Source organism: Papio anubis, chromosome 11, assembly GCF_008728515.1.
Source record: "Papio anubis isolate 15944 chromosome 11, Panubis1.0, whole genome shotgun sequence".
NCBI classification, from domain to species: domain Eukaryota; kingdom Metazoa; phylum Chordata; class Mammalia; order Primates; family Cercopithecidae; genus Papio; species Papio anubis.
Window position 1 is genome coordinate 40665530 of NC_044986.1, and position 15036 is coordinate 40680565.

Here is a 15036-nt window from a genome sequence, read left to right on the forward strand (position 1 = left end):
ACATAGTTTACATGTTTTAGTCTATTGTAGAATGAATTATTAAAACTCAAATTATCTGAAGTTTTTCTTCTTTTTCTTGTTATTAAGTAGTATTGGGATTAGTCAATCTTTAAAGGTGTGCTAGAATTTTCCTGCGAAACTGTTAGGGCCTGGTGCTTTTTGTTGGCGAGGTCTTCATTTCTTCTATGATAATTGGTCTGTTAAGACTTTGTGTCTCTACTGAGATCAATTTAGGTAAGTTACATTATTCTAGAAAACTATCCATTTCATCTAAGTTTTCATATATTTTGCATAGAGTTGAAAAAAACAGTCTCTTATGTTTTTGGTTTGGATTTCCTCTGCTCTGATGGTCCTACTCATCTACCCACACCCAGTATTTCTAATCTTGTGTGTCCATTCTTCCTCTCATTTATCTTCTTGACCAGTTTAGTAGTTGCTTGGTATACTTTGTTGATTGTTTCAGCTTTAGGTTTATTTTTAAGTTCTACTTTCTATTAATTTTTGCTTTCATCTTTATTAATTCCTTCCTTCTAGATTGTTTTGGCTCACTCTGTGGTTCTTGCTTTTTGAATGGGGCATTTAATTCATTTATTTTCATTTTTACTGACATAGATATTTAATGCTAAACTTTTTCCTTTATTAATTGCATTAGTTGAATAGCCAGGACTTGATTATTTGTGTTTTCATTATCATTCTTTTCCAGAAATTCTGTAATTTCAAGTTGTTCTTCTATCTCTAACAGCTGCTTAATAACATGGTTTTTTCCTAATTTTCAGATAGAGTAATCTTTTCAGTTTTTTTCTTTTTTCTTTTTGGTCTTTTTGGTTTTCTAATTTTGTTCATGCTTTGGTTTTTGTGGTTTTGTTTGGTTTTGTATTAATACCAGTTGGTATCTATATCATAAACTCAACAAACATAGTTAACATGTTTTAGTCTGTTGTAGAGGAAATTATGATCAGAGAGTATTCTCTTTGTTCTTTGAAATTTAATGAGGTTTTCTTTATGGCCCAAAGTGTAGTCATTTGAGAAGGTGTTTTTGTCACTATCGGGGTCCAGGTTTCTACATACATCTTTAAGATCTACCTTATTGATTAAGTTTGTATCTCCTGCATCCTTATTGTCCGCTTGATCTCTCTTGGATTGACAGACATGGATTAAAATCAAGTATTTGGGTTTCCATTTCCCCTGCATCTTTAGTTGTTAGGTGCTTCAATGTTAATAACTTATGTATCTTCAATGTGAATTGTTACCTTTAGCATTCTAAAGTCTCCTTGTTGCCTCCTTTAGTGCTTTTTGGTTTAAATTCCATCTTGTCAGCTATCAAAATTGTAACTGCTTTTAAGTTTTAATTTGCATTTGTTTTAATATCTTTTTCTTTCTTTTTTTAACCTTTCAGGACCTCTTGTTTTAGGTGTGTCTCTCACGTAGAGCAGTGTTAAATTTTGCTACATTAGCCAATGTGGAAATCCTTTTTTTAGTAGGTAAATTAAGCCTATTTACATTTTTTGATATTATTGATATGTTTGACCTTGCTCTATCATCTTATTTTATCTTATTATTAACTTCAAAAATACTTTTTTATCCTTGAAACTTTTCTTCCAGCCTGTAAGCCCTTCACTGGGCAAAGTTCCACATAACTCGCTTTTCTTTCCACCATCCTTCATGCTGTTTTTGATGCTATTTTCTAGTTCACACTGATCATATATCCGTCTTGTGATCCTAAAGCTTGGAAACCTCAGCCTGTTAAAACACTTAGAGTCAAAGCATTAGTCTGTGGCAGTGTGTTCCATCACGAATGAAGGAGTTGTTTAGAGAGACTCACCCAGGCTCGCTTGACATAGGAATGAACCCGGAGTTTGGAAATTAAAAGACAAAGGGTGTTAGGAGAGGAGAGAAATGCTTCTGGGAGCGTTTCCCCTTACTTAATGAATTACTAAGAGATTTGTGGCTACACAGCCCGTCCGGGTAAGTCTTTCAGCATGTGGACCCAGGAGTGTCATGGGCTTGCTCCACTATATCCTTGCTGCCCTTTCTGTGAACTGAGACACTTCCTGTCACCAGTTTATTTTCACTTCTCTCCTGGCAGCTGGCCACTGCAATCGGCATGCATTTGAAATCATTTGCTACTTACTTGAGAATTCACACTAGGGAGAAAGGGAAGAAAATAACCACTCCTGGGGACACCACAAAAGTCAACATTAATGAAAACTCATTTCCACTTTTTCTTTTTTTTTTTTGCCACCCAAATGACTGTGGATTAACAGACCCCAGAGAATGCCAAATAAACCGTAGGATAAGAGAAAGAAAAGTTCAAGTCAGTTGCAGGGGTGCCTTAATGAAGCTGCAATCCCTTTGCTAGCCTCGTGCAAGCCAGTCAGCTCTGCGGTCTATCACCCTCCCTGTTGGTGTTCAGCGCCAGACTCATCTGCCCCAGGCAGAAGTTGCACATGTCGGGATTTTCTTGGGATTTTTCTGAAGAGTTTTGATTTGGTCTCAGATGTGTGGGTTTTTGTTGTTTGTAAACTAGAAACATAGGAAGTTGAAACTGAGAGGAAACCTCAGAGGACGGCAACATCACAGCAAGAGCTTTGGTTTAAATAGTCTAGGATTCAAATCATAGCTCTGACACCGTGTGACCTCTCTGAGCCTCAGTTTCCCCATCCAAAGGATGAAGAATATAACACAGGGTTTTTTCAAGTCTTAAATAAGTTAATTTAAGTCAGTGGTCCTCAGGTCAGCAGCATCAGTATCACCTGGAAACTTGTTAGAGATGCAAAATGTCAGGCCTCACCCCAGGCCCACCGAATCAGAAGCTCAGGAGGTAGGTTTTGCAACCTCTGACCCAAAAAGCTCTCCAGGTGATTCTAATGCGTTTGATAACCACTGGTGTAACTAAAGTGTCTAGCACATAGTCAGCAACATAGTAAGCCTTAGATAAATGGTAGCTCTTTGCATTGTTATTATTTAGAGCTCAACTCAATCCTGTGTTTATGGCTGGATCAACAGGGGCCCAGGGAGGTAGCAGTTTGCTCAAGATCACAGTGAATTAGTTGAATTAGTGGCACAGCTGGGGTTGAACCTGTATCTTCTGGTTCCTTCCTGTCTCTTTCTCGCCTCTCAGGAGACAGCCATAGTTGACTTCTGTATGTTTTCTTCTATAATTTTAATGTGCATAGATATAGGTATACAATGTAATAGTTATATATCATACATGTATATAGTATGTATTGTCATTCATATAATATATATAAGGGGTGTGTGAGTGTGTGTTTAGTAACACAAAATTGGGATTACACTGACTAAATGGATTTAGAAGTCAAATAGTACTGCTAGGTTTATAATTTTTAAAATAACTACATCTGTCCCCACTCCCAATTCTTGTTCCCAGAGGTAACTACTTACTATCTTTTCAGCTATTTCTTATATTTTACTCCATTTTTATAAATTACAGCTTCTAGTACTTTCATGATTTTTTCATATTATCCATTAACTCTCAGCTATGGAGAATGAGGATTTAGGTACTGCCTAATTTCTTAGTAGTAGCTCACTGTGCACAGTTTGGTAACACCTAATGTTTGTTGAGTACTTATTATATGGCAGGTATATTCTAAGTGCAAATGTAGATTATTTGTTCTTAAACATATTCTTTTCTTCTTGCAGATGAGAAAATGGAAGCTCAGAGACTTAAGTAGTTTGCTCAGAATAACATACGCTAGCCCCTCAAAATGCATGCATACACTATAGTGGACATATTTTGAAGTACCTCATCTTATTTATTTATTTATTTAGTTTTGAGATGGAGTTTTGCTCTTGTTGCCCAGGCTGGAATGCAATGGTGTGATCTCAGCTCACCTCAACCTCCAGCTTCCAGGTTCAAGTGATTCTCCTCCTCACCCTCCCGAGTAGCTGGGATTACAGGCATGTGCCACCACGCCTGGCTAGAAGTACCTCATCTTACATAGACTCCTTTAACTCCCTCTCATCTACCCATTATGGTGAGTTCCCAAAAGCTATCAAAGTCCTTACCGTAGGAATCTGGAATTGGAATGGAGAAAGAGTTAGAATTTCAGACTGTCTGGAATTGTCATATGTGTGCATTTGGGCACTGTGGGTAATTCTTTGCATTTGTCCCATAGACTAAATATCAGAGAGATCTGGTATGCAGTGAGAATGACATAGAGGTCCAGAGAGAAGCAGAGATCCACGAAACAAGAAGATTTGTGCAGACTTCCCACTTCCTAACTCCAACCCCCCATGAAAGTTGGCTCATTCCTACTGTTTAATTTAGTAGAATGTCCCTGAATCTCAATAATAAATTGTCTATCTTTGCTTTAAAAGTTCAAGTGTGTTTCTGTTCCTTGCCCCCAAACAAGCTCTAATGATTATATGATCATACATAACAGTCCCAGCTTAAGAACCCCTGCCTTAGGCACAAGAGCAGGCACAGAGTTGATAGGAAATTGGGTATATCCCCATTCACCTAGTTGCGGTATAGGGGATAATTAGATTGGAAAACAGGACCATGAGAAATGGAGAGGAGGGAAACATTTTGCAGCAGCATCTTGTAGATGGATGAGATCTCCATTCAGCGCTTGGTAGGACCAGAAATCCCAGGAGCAGTTATGGATGACTGGGACAAGGTCATGTGGAAATGTAGGATATGAGTATGGTTTGGAAGGTGTCTTGGATTCAAAAAGAAATTTGGAACTGTTGCAGCTCTTGTGATCTAACTGGTTGGGAAAATCACAGAATAACTTTAAGTTTCTATTTCTTGTGAATCTGTTGATTCTTCCTCAAAGATCAAACCGGCTTTGTGCAATCTAATAAAATGAGCTCATTCCTGGTCCAGTCCAAGTCAGGAGCTGCTAGCACTGAAACAACAACCCAAAAAATAATTATACAATTTTTATTCCTCAATCCTCCCATAGTTCTCCTGACACTCTCCAAATTCCCATTCTGAGAAGGCAACTATTTTATTTATCTATTTATTTATTTGTCTACATTATTTGTTGCATAGCAAATCACCCCAAGACTTAGTGGCTTAAAACAACTATTTATGATCTCTATGGCTTCTATAGGCCAGAAATTTGGAAGTGGCTCAGCTGGCCAGTTCTGGCTTGGGGTCTCTCATGAGGCTACAGTCAAATGTTGGCTGGGGCTGCATCATCCAAAGGCTGTACGAAGGTTGGAGAATCCAATTCCAAGCTGGCTCACTCATGTGGTTTGCAAGTTGATGCTGGTTGTCGGCAAGAGGCCTCAGTTCCTCTCCTCATGGACTTCTCCACAGGACTGCTTGAGTGTCCTTATGCCATGGTAGCTGGCCTTCCCCAGAGTGTGCATTGCAAATATTAGAGAGAGCCAGGCGGAAGCTATATCTTTTTAATGACGGGCTTGGAAACCACATAGCATTACTTCTGCCACACTCTATGACATTCTATATTTTTTTTGTTTTGTTTTTTGTTTTTTTTTTTTGAGATGGAGTCTCGCTCTTGTTGCCCAGGCTGCAGTACAGTGGCGCGATCTTGGCTTACTGCAACCTCCACCACCCAGGCTGAAGCAATTCTCCTGCCTCAGCCTCCCAGGTAACTGGGACTATAAGTGCCCACCAACATGACCAGCTCATTTTTGCATTTTTAGTAGAGACGGCATTTCACCATGTTGGCCAGGCTGGTCTCAAACTCGTGTCCTCAGGTGATCCACCCACCTCAGCCTCCCAAAGTGTTGAGATTACAGGCGCGAGCCACCATACCTGGCCAATATTCTATGTTATAAGTGACTCACCAATGGCCGACATTCAAGGGGAAGGGAATTAAACTCTACCTCCCAAAGGAAGGTGTGTCAAAGAATTTGAAATATTAAAATCGCCACAGTAACCATCGTATCTGTTTCCACGGAAATAGAGGAAAAACTACTATAGTTCTTTCTTTATTTAATATTTGAATACCTACAATCAGGGAGGGCTAATAGGATTCAGATCATGTGCCAATTCCCACCCGTTGCAAGTGGCTTCCAGAGGCACTGTACTGCAAAATATTCTGAGGGCATATCAGGAAAGAGTAGTGCCATGGTTCATTTGCCATATCTGCCATCACAAACCCTATACATCCCTACACCGGAGTAGGGAGTGCTGGCACATGAGCCCAGAATTTCTGTGACAGGTGCTTAGCCCTGCGATAGGGACAAATATGAATAAGACACAGGCCTAGCTCTCCAATGGTTTACCATCTATTTATTGAAGACTAAGATGAACATAGTGAGCTATTCACTAAATTCCAGTACTCCCTTTGTTTCATAGTGATAAAACTATAGCTAGACACATGGGTACCCAGTAGATACATGTTCTAGTTTCCTGTAGAGTTAGCTGTGGCCATGTGACTAAGTTTTCTCCAAGGTAAGTAGAAGTGACAGATGCCACTTCTCCTCTGGTGTCTTAACACTGGCTACACCTAGGAGATGGTAAAGAAAAAATATGGAAAGAACTAAGGTCCCTGAATGACTATGTGGACTACAGGCACCAGCCAATCTGAAACCTGCTTCCTGAATTTTTACATGAGAGAGAAATACATGTTTCTGTTCTTTAAGCAACTGGTCTTGGAGATCTCCTTCTTGTAGCAATTAATACAACAAACACAAATGAGACATATAATAAACCCTGCAAAGTCTTCCTACAGCACAAGATAATCACACAAAAGACATCATAACCTCATGTAAGGACCAAATGAGTCATACTGAATATTGATGATACAAACTTAATAGCAATAGAACCTAATTGTAAATAGTAACTGCTCATAGAATTCTGAAAGTTAAATGAGATAATATCTATGAAGTACTTTGGATAGTGTACAGAATAATGTAAATGCTCAATAAATTTCAGGATGTTGTTCACATAAATTCAGTTATAAACACTGGTGGGGTGTGTTTTGGCACAAAGTGTATATAACAAGAATCAGACTTTTTTGTACTTAAACACAAATTCTGTCCCATTACTTCGTTTGTTTTCTGGGGCAGGTCTATTCCTTTCCCATTAATCTGTTTATCTGATATGAAACCAGGACGATGTCTGAGGCAAGAAAGCTAATGTACAGCACAGATGTGGCCTTGGTCTCTAAGGAATTCATCGCAGGCGCAGGAGAGATGAGTGAAAACCTGTTCTTGACATTGAAAAACTAAAACCATGGAAGGAATTTAAAGCATTAGAAGTAAAAGCAGTAATTCTATGTCTGAGCCAAGGCAGTCTAAGTACTGGATGTGTATTAACGTTCATAAGCAAAGCTGCTGTATAACCAGCAATTTTTTCATGAAGATATGCACTTAGTGGAGAAGCACACAGTGCACAAATATATGACAGCAGAGAGTGCCCCTTCCCTGCTTCTCAAAGATCCCTCAGGAAAAAGAGTACAACGCAATTATTAGGAATTATATACTTGGTTCTTCCTCCGCATTACGAAGAAAGGCACTTTTTACCTTGTTCCTTCTGTGTGTTCTTTTGAGGCGGGGGACTCGGACAGTAACGGGACTAATATGTGAGAAATCGAGAGGAAGGTTGGAGGTCATGGCTGTGGGAAATTAGATGGAATATGCGGTCAGTTCCTCCTCTCACTGAGCTTACAGTCTTATGGGAAAGACGGATGCTCACACAGGAAAAGACAGAAGGTACAAATTATACACCCACAGTAACAAATGGTTAAATCTCACAGCCCGGCCTGAATGTTACAGGAGGCAGAGAAAGGATCATGCATTGTGAACTAGGTTAGACCCATTAAATATCAGAACTGGAAGGCACCAGTGGCTTGGTATTGGTTTTTTCTTCTTGCAGTTGGTAATAGCTTATTAGTCTAATTCCTGCTTGTATTGTATAACAATGCACATTCCAGAGCCAGGTAGAGAAAAAAAATTTACCATGTATCATTTTTGGTCTGGCTGTTAAGAAGAGGAAGAGGGGCTTATAAGAGAAAGCAAAGAGAGAACTTTTGTGTCTCTTCTGGTGCAATCCCTCAAAAAACACCCCCAACCCACCCCATACCGCCCCTCCAGCCTTGGGTTGATTCTATTCTAGCTTCTATTCAAAGGGGATCAAATGAACCCATTTAATGTGTCATATGGCCTTCCAATGTATTTGTTTTCACTTGTATATACGCTTTCACAGGATTTCTCTGTGGGATTTGAAACTTTCAGTGCTGCCTTCCATTCCAATGATGACTTTGTCTTTTGAAAGTCTAAGAAATATCCCTTCAGCTGGATTTGAGATGTGAGAGAGTCAAGTTGGGGTAAAAAAATTTTTTTAGCTTAAAAAAATTCTCAGACATTTTTTGCTAAGCCATAAATCAACAGTGGTTGAATTAAAACCGATCAAGCTTGGCTTGGGTTTAGACCTCCATGAGGTCTCTGGCTAAGCTTGAAGGGGGAAAAAAAAAATAAGTTAATACTAAAAAAGAAAAAAAAAAAAGGCTCCTGTGCACGTCCAGTTGGAAGAGAGCAAATTCCACTTAATAAGAATCGGCCCTTTTAATCACCACAACAAATGTATCAACATAGCATTTCTTCCTGTTGGCCCCAAACCTGGTTTTCTGTTCTTTTCTTTACACATGGACCAAGACTGATAGAGAAGAAAATGGAACTTGCTTCGAGAATCCAGAGCCCATCTTTCAGAAACCGTGGCTCAGCCAGGGAATTGGTATCTAATCTGTAATATCAACTTCAGTGAGAACATAAATTGGTTGGTTCCTTGGTCTCTGGCTTCAAGGAGCAGCTTACAGACAGGGCGTCAAAATGGTCCACCCCGCAAGACGGAGTGTCTGGGCTGGATGCTGGAAGGAGTCTTCATAGCGTCCTGGCCCTCTCTCTTTCTCCTCAATGGGTCAAATCTAACAGAAACATCTTTGTTCATAAGGCCAAAATCTAAGCAGAAAGTCATTAGAAAGTCACCTGTGATTTTTCAGGGGCGGCATCTGCATAGAACCACGGTCTCAACTGTTTTGATTGCAAATCTTTTGGGCATTTCTCTGAAAAGCAACATAAAAAAGATTTCCAGAGCCATTGAATTTTTGAGGATACGTATTACTTCCCAGGCACTACAAGCATTTGATTCTGTGGGTCCCCAGTGTTGGAACTTGTACAACTTATGTAATGTAATCATTTTATAATCGCATGTGGGTTTTCTTCATGGTTTCTTTCTATTTTTTGGTAATTTTATTATCCAGGTTTAACGTTCGGGAACATATCTCAAAAGTAGCCCTACCCCTACCCCGACCTCAAGTTCTAACCATCAGTTGATCTGCCTTGCTTTTTTTTTTTTTTTTTTGGCTAATGTAATGAGCAAAACAGTACTTTCATGAACTATTTAGACTATTTAAGTCCTGGAAAGCTAAAACTCAGAGAGATAGCTTGCAAATGTTTATATAATACAGAAAAATATCTGTTAAGCTTAAAAATCTCTAGTTAATTCACTTGTCAAACATAACTGTAATAACATCACATAAAGAAAATGAAAAAGTTAAAGTACCAAAATAGGCTAGGTCTCTGACCTTGACTGTGAACCTATTGCTTTGGCTCTTTTAAGCAGAATTTCAAATGGAGAGGTCTTTAAAAGCACATCAACACTATGTTTTCTTTTTTTTTTTTTTTTTTTTTTTTTGAGACGAAACTTCGCTCCTTGTTGCCCAGGCTGGAGTGCAATGGCGCAATCTCGGCTTACCACAACCTCCACCTCCCGAATTCAAGTGATTCTCCTGCCTCAGCCTCCAGAGTAGCTGGGATCATCACAGGCACACGCCACCATGCCTGGCTAATTTTTTTTATTTTTAGGAGAGACGGGGTTTCTCCATGTTGGTCAGGCTGGTCTCAAACTCCTGACCTCAGGTGATTCGCCCGCCTCGGTCTCCCAAAGTGTTGGGATTACAGGCATGAGCCACCATGCCCGGCCACATTAACACTATTTAGCTGCCTATAAGATGGCTAAAAATCACTATGTCTTTGACGTACTTGCTAATTCTTTCTAGGTTCTCAGGGCATCAAGTCTCTGCTAACTTTCTTTTTCTGAAACAGCCTCAACAAGTCCAGAAGCAACCCTCTCTTACTCTTTTCTTTCTTTTCTGTATCTTCTCTATTGTTTGTAGCAGAAGCCTATAATGTCATTTTACTTCTGTAGGTTCCAATTCTCTTCTTCCACATATGTAAATGCACAATGAATTATGATTAGGGAGAAAAAAAGCAACCAGATATGGTTTACCTACATTAAATGTAGGCATCCACCAATTCACAAATTAAATCTATTTCAAAAGTATGTTATTGGGGACTTAACATGCTCCGCTCCACCCCACCCCACAGAGATTGTGTTACACATGATATATACAGTCTACATGGCTCACGGAAGTATGTTTGCTTTTATTATCAAGCTGAGATAATATTAGTTGTCTTCTAGTTTCCCATTATTTCTTTGAGTTACTCCTGGAATTCCAAATTCCAATGAGAAATCCAGACACAGGAATTACATCTTTCCCAGTGTAACCCCAGAAACTAGAAGAGAACTTCCCCTCCTCAAATGCTACATCTAATGCCTCCGTAGCAAAAAGAAATGTTTCTATCTGCTCTTCTTTCCCCCATACCAGTTCAAAGCCAAACGAGGAAGCATTAGAGCATTGTGAATAAGAGCTGAACATGGTTTCTAGCTCTGCTACACACTACCAGTGGGAGCTTCAGGAAGTTATGAAATCTCTCTGAACTTCAGTTTCTTCCTGTCTAAATGACAATGATAATATTTCTCTCTGCCCTAAAGTAAAGATAACAATACCCACCCACTGGCTTGTTAGAATTAAATTAGATAATGTATAGAACATCTTTAACGCACTGTAAGTGCCTGACAAATAGCAGCTATGATTTTCACCCTCCTGATCCTGAGACCATGTGGTGGTGGGGAGAGTTCACTTCATCCGTGAGTCAGGAGCCTACCCAGGCCCACCTGTACAGTGAACCCTTTCTCCCAATAACTGCAAGTCAAACATAGGCAGATTTCTTCAGGTTAAAAAAAAAAAAACAAAAAAAACCACTGGTTGTGTTTACCAATAGGGTTTGGCAAGCCACAGCTGCCAAGCCCTCCTGCCAATCGGGTCCAGCCACAAGCCAAACTGGCAGTAAATGCAGGACCCTCGGCCAGAATGGGGAGCTGGGGGAGAATAGGGGAATGCAACTGGTCAAACCTGTTTGACTTTCCTTAAATGAAAGAAAAATGGTGAGATCGGCACAATTGAGGATGGCTGAAAAATAAACATTTAGGGCATCTTAACCACTCTTTAAATATTGACTCCATTGCTGGGTCTATTTTAAAAATAGTTTCAAGATATTATGCAGGCCAAGATTTTCCAATCTGCAGAAAGCAACCCATTAATACAGTATAAAATCAATTTAATGGGTTGCTATTGGCGTTTAAAAAAATAATAATTAATTTTATAGAGACAAGGTCTCACTATGTTGCCCAGGTTGGTCTCGAACTCCTGGCCTTGATTGATCCTCCTGCAGCAGCCTCTCAAAGTTCTGGGATTACAGGAGTTAGCCAGCAGTCTGGTCAGCATTTTTCAAGGAAATGGAATAGAATAGAAAACAACAGAATGCACCAAAACAAAGTAATGTTGAGTTTTGTTTCATGAAACTGGGTTAAGACACAAAATGAATTTTTATTGTGTGCTGCAGTTAAAAATTTTGAAAGTCACTGATATAGACTGTTTTGCTTATAGTTCTTAGAAAGGACAATTTTGCTAAAATATTATCTACATTCAGCAAGAACAAGTTTTATTTTTAAAGTTCTTCACAGAATCAAAAGTACTGCCTCTGCTTAAAAAAAAAAAAAAAATTGGGACACCAACAACTTGAGTTCTTGTCCAGAAAAAACTATAAACTTTCTCTTAGATTCTGAGAGGCTTTGGGATTCAGTTGTCCAGACAGACTATCAAGTCAAACAAAATTGGGATTTACCAGAAAAGTAAAGCAGATGTGGTTATATAAATACTGATCCAAATGGAGAGGATTAATTGGAATCTCATTGAAAAATGGGAGAAAATGATCCCTGTGAATGAGAATGATGGGTGGGGGGTAAATGGGACCTTCTTCTAATGGTATCTGGTACATAACAGGTACTCAATGAATATTTTTGAATGAATGAAAATGATTGTGTTACAGGGATAACCAGCCATGACTTTCAGATTGTACTGGGGTGGGGCTGGGGGTGTCCCAACCCACAATTCTTGAGAAGTTCGGCCGATAAAATGACATTTAGCAAGAGTGATGAAAAATAATGCTCTGAGTGAATACATATTCTGGGTATGAGAGAGAGTTAGTACCTGGTGTTGGTTATTCTCTGAATTCCACCCACCCCTGCCCCACCCAATTCATTCTCTACTTTTTTTGGCCCTTTTCTGTATCCTGAGTGACTGACCTTCACCTCTGGCTTCCAGTTGGATTTGGTCAGCAGAGATTAGCAGGCTGGAAAAGAAAGAGGTCAAGATATTTCTTCTCTGTTCCTATTCCACTTCAGCACCCTGGTTCTCATAGAGGCTACATCCCTCCAAGACAATGGACGCCACCAGCTCCTTCCTCCACGGCTGTCCAGCCCTCTCCAGCAACAATGCTTCCTTTCCTTGTCACTTAAGGCCCCAGTATAGTCATGGATCCCCACTACTGCTAGTCTTTAGATGCCTCAGTTTCCCTTGGGAATTCCCTCAACACTGATCACTTCTCTATAATTGGTCATTTCACAAAGTCTCCTAATTTGAACCACCTGAGGTTTATTCTGTTTTTGGACCCTGAGAAGTCCTGTATTTAAAGCATACATGAATTAACATTTTTTAAAATTGAAGAATGGCACCAAACTCATAAGCCAAGAACGTTTCGAAACACCATTTCTTCTATCTATAATAAATAAAAAGGCAATTTAAGCTCTTAAAGTGTTGGACTTGTTGTTATTAGTGTTTGGAAGAGAAGAGTGAGCATTTCAGTGGCTGGGCTTCTGGTTGTTTGGTTTCTGGATAAAGAGAAATGTCTTGTGATGTGACATGAGACTTGGTTAGGCCCATTGGGCTGGTTGTCCAGGAAAGTCCGGGAGTGGGATTACACAGGGCTTTGGGGTGAGAGAATTTCTCAATGGGAAAAATTTGGTGGTAACTAGGGAAAGGGGAAGATGAATCTGGCTACCTTTCCCCCAGAGTTTCAGCGAGGAAGGGAAAATAAAAGAACAATCTTCAAGAAGAGTACAGTGGGCAACGGCACGGCTAGAAGAAGTTCCTGGAAAGAGGTTGAACGTGGTCTACACGGAGGATTCACCAGAGCCTTTCATGGCTGCAGTGGTGCTTGCCTCTCAGTCCCTCTCTTTTCTTTTATTCCTTTCCCCTTGGTGATATTGGCATCAGTACCACCTATCCCAGCCACCAGATGAACCCAGTCTCCCTCTTTCAGCAATAGCTTTCCTTTTCCTTTCATTTTCTTTGAGACAGGATCACACTCTGTCACTCAGGCTGGAGTATAGTGGCACTATCAGAGCTCACTGTAAGTTTAAACTCCTGGGCTCAAGCAATCCTCCCTCCTCAGCCTCTCCAGTAGCTGGGATTACAGACGTACATCATCATACATGGCTAATTTAAAAAAAAATTTTTTTAAATTTTTGTAGAGATGGGGTCTCCCTGTATTGCCCAGGCTGGTCTTGAACTCCTGGGCTCAGGGCATGCTCCCACCTTGGCCTCCCAAAGTGCTTGGATTACGGGTGTGAGCCAATGTGCCCGGCCTTCTTTTACTATTATTGGACTTGTAGATTTGAGTATTTTCCAGCATTTTGTTTCTAACCCAGCACATCTAAGGTGATGGAGTGATTGGTACAATCAGAGGCCAGGTATAAACCAAAAATAACCTGGGGTTAGTGAAGGCAGGAAGTCAGAAGTCTGTCCTCAAATGCAAGAGCTCCCTGAGTGCAGGGGCCACATCTATCTTGTTCATTGTTGTTCTCCAGTGCAAGGGTACATAATAGATGCTCACTAAATATTTACGTAGTGCAGGATGGTTTCAGAAACCAACTGACAGCTTATTCAAAACCTCTTTGGCCTGAGCAATGAACCTAAAGGTGAGGTGGGCAAACTCTAATGAAAAGCATATTTCCTTAAATGTAAGGGACATTGTGACTCTAACATGATATAGTTACATCTTAACTTGAAACACTTCACCAAAAATTAGAGCCTCCACTGAGGAAGTTCCTTGGACCTACAGAGGCTCGGGTGTCCCCTCCTGCCCCTCTTCCCAGATGAAAGGGAGCCCATCTGGCACAGGCTGTAAACCAGATGTGCTGCAGCAACCAGCATAAAGGTCTCCCTGTGCTCACAATTCCTGTCTAGGAAGTCAGAGAACTTTTGGGAAATGCAGAGAAATGGCCAAATTGGTTTGCCATGGAATGTACAAACCCAACTGACCCCATGATTGGATTTCATCCTCTGACCACAAGAGTGCCAGGCAAGGGAAATGACTGAAGTTTTCCCCCATCTAGGGCCCATTAAGACAAACTGATTGACTTTAAACTTTCAGGTTTTAATTTGCCTTCTACCCACATGGCCCCTTGGGAAGGTGAAAATAGCCCTTCCCCCTAAAAACTGGTTTAACTCTTTTTCACTTTGGTTTCTTTGAAGATGGTATTATATGATGGAACTTATTTTAAAATATGTATTATTTTTCTAATTGTAAAAGAGGTAACATACTTATGTAGAAAGTTCTGGAAATCCTAAGAAAATATTTAAAGTAACATTTAAAAAAATCAACCGCTATCTTTCCACCCAGAGATAATCTCACAGTTGATGTTTTGGTATACTTCTTATTAGATTTTTTATGTAAATATACTTGGGTGTGGATGTGTATTTTAAAAATCAGGACCAACATTTTTCTAGCAAAAATTACCCTGTTAAAAGAAATTACCTAAAATTTATGAAATTACCCAAAATATTAGGTAAAATACAGGGAAAATTACCCACAATATAAGAAATTACCTAAAATTTTCTAGCATAAATTATC